This window comes from Pistacia vera, unplaced genomic scaffold (assembly GCF_008641045.1).
Source record: "Pistacia vera cultivar Batoury unplaced genomic scaffold, PisVer_v2 Contig344, whole genome shotgun sequence".
NCBI lineage: Eukaryota > Viridiplantae > Streptophyta > Magnoliopsida > Sapindales > Anacardiaceae > Pistacia > Pistacia vera.
In genome coordinates, this window is record NW_022196162.1 from 562802 (window position 1) to 565406 (window position 2605).

The window sequence follows — 2605 nt, forward strand, 5'->3', positions numbered from 1 at the left end:
TTAAGGTAATGAAGAGTTATATAAATTGTTTTTATTTTCCTAAATTTTAATATTTTGAGTGTACACTGTGCGAATATCGTGCATATATATATTTACCTATTGAAATTGCAAGTTTAAGTTACAGTCTCATATATAAATAACGTACCCTTTTGACAATCAAAAGTAATTAAAACACACTTATGAAACATGATATGATATGATTGGGAGATAACAAAATAATGTGCTAGTATGAGGTGCATTTTCACTGTTCTTGTTCATGAAAAATCTTTCTTTAAAAAAGAGCTGCAGCACCTTTTTGGATTTTGAAAAACTTACCTCTATTTCTGGATTTGATTTTACAACAGTTATTCAAAAAGTAATTTTGCAACAAGTAACCAAACTAGCCTTAAATATTTAATACATTATTTGAATAGTAAAGGACTAATGTTTGAAGACTTCATATTCTTCATTCCTGAATACCATCTCATTATTAACACTTAATTACATTTCAGATATGAAAGGCAACATAACGGTTTTCTGTTGTTTAAGACCTCTAAATGAGAAAGAGGTTGTTGAAAAGGAAAGAAATGTTCCTTCAAGTCTAGATGAGTCCACAATAGAACATCCATGGAAAGATGATAAGGCAAAGCAGCATATGTATGATCGAGTCTTTGATGGTTATGCCACCCAAGATGATGTCTTTGAGGATATACGGGCAAGTTTGATTTACTTTTGATAATTTATATCTTATTATATGGCATCTACATGTGGTAACGTTTTAATCAACTCATATTTTAGCATGTTTATAATGCAGTACTTGGTTCAATCTGCTGTTGATGGCTACAATGTTTATATATTTGTCTATCGCCAAACTAGATCTAGAAAGACATTTACAATATACGGATCTGAGATCAATCCTAGAATTACTCCACGAATTATCACGGAACCTGTTAGCATCTTAAAGAGAGATAGTAATAAATTTTCATTTTCCTTAAAGGTGAATGATTTTAATTGAGTACTTGATGTGGATAAGAAATGCTATAGGCAAATATGGTGGAGTTGTATCAAGGTACCCTTGTAGACCTTTTACTACCAAGGAACGCAAAAACGTTTAAAATTGGATATTAAGAAAGATTCATAGGAAATTAATTTTATGCCTTTATTTATTTGATCTTGTCATGAGTTGGAGTTCATTCCTTATTTTGTTTTGTTTAGGGTATGGTGGCAATTAAAAAGCATTTTTTCGAAAAAGGATCTAACCAACGACATGCATTTGGAATTCAGATGAATGAAGAAAGTTCAAGATCTCAGCTGATACTTTCAATTGTCATTGAGAGTACCAACCTTCAAACTTAATCTTTTGCAAGAGGAAATGTAACATCTATTATGGTGGCAATGTTATTTGATCAAATCATGAGATGTGCTTCTAGACACTTTAAATGTAGGAAGATAATGTTAACGAGAATTTATTTGTTCATCTCATGATTATTTCAACATCTTATAATGCAAAGGCAGATATTAGATGCAAATAATGACAAAAATTTCTTCTTTCAATATATGGGAAAATAACTTATTGATTTTATGTGACAAAATTTAAGGCCATCTTAATGAAAAAATATAGTTCTCCTATTTCTTTATCTAAGCTATGTATCCATTTATGTTTTTGACAAACGTGGATTTTATGTTGGTAGCTCTAAATATTGGTGTACATGGAGTTTTTTATTGACATTTTATATTTAATATGTTAACGTTGGTTTCTAAATTAGCTTTCTTGGTAGTTTGTCTTGTGAATGTGATCTAGGGTTTAGAGGTTTTGTTTTATACCAATCTGTCACGCCCCCTCCCAAGTATCCTTATCTTGTCGGGCGACCACAATTTTCAACCTTAGCCTATACCCATTGGATGTCCACAATTTCCATCCCAGCCTATACCTGCTAGATATCCACAATTTCCATCCTAGCCTATACTCGCTGGATGTCCACAATTTCCATCCCAGCCTATACCCTTTGGATATCCACAATTTCTATCCTAGCCTATACCTATTGGATGTCCACAATTTCCATCATAGCCTATACCCGCTAGATGTCCACGCTTTCCATCCCAGCTTATATGCGCTGGACGTCCACAATTTCCATCCATTCGATTAATACAACAACCACCCACCACCATCACACTAGTACCCACGATCCCTAATATAAACAGCCAACTAGGCCACCTACAGTCTACCCTCGGGGTGGAGCTATCCACAGTCTATCATTGGGATGGCTAAAGCATCACAAGATGACCATACTCAACCCACGGTCTACCCTTGGGGCGTCATGATATGGTATCAGAATAATAGAATCGTGCCCACAATCTACCCTCGAGGTGTGATCTCGCTTAGAGCTTGTCAAGTGCTCATCCTATCTCGATAGGATGGTATGTGGCAATATCGTTTGGTAGTACGGGCCATCTCGATGCATACATGAGGCTATGGTATGCCACACCACCCATAGTCTACCCGCGGGATGGTATACTCATCACTGGATGTCCATACTCGACCCATAGTCTACCCTTGAGGTGTCATGATATGGTATCAAATAGAATCCTGCCCACAGTCTACCCTTGGGGCGTCAGAAGTCCCACA

At 35.5% G+C, this 2605-nt stretch overlaps 1 pseudogene; it reads left to right on the forward strand.

Moving 5' to 3' along the window:
* Positions 1-493: 493 nt before the first annotated feature.
* LOC116138798 lies at positions 494-1464 on the forward strand (annotated as a pseudogene).
* Positions 1465-2605: the final 1141 nt, after the last annotated feature.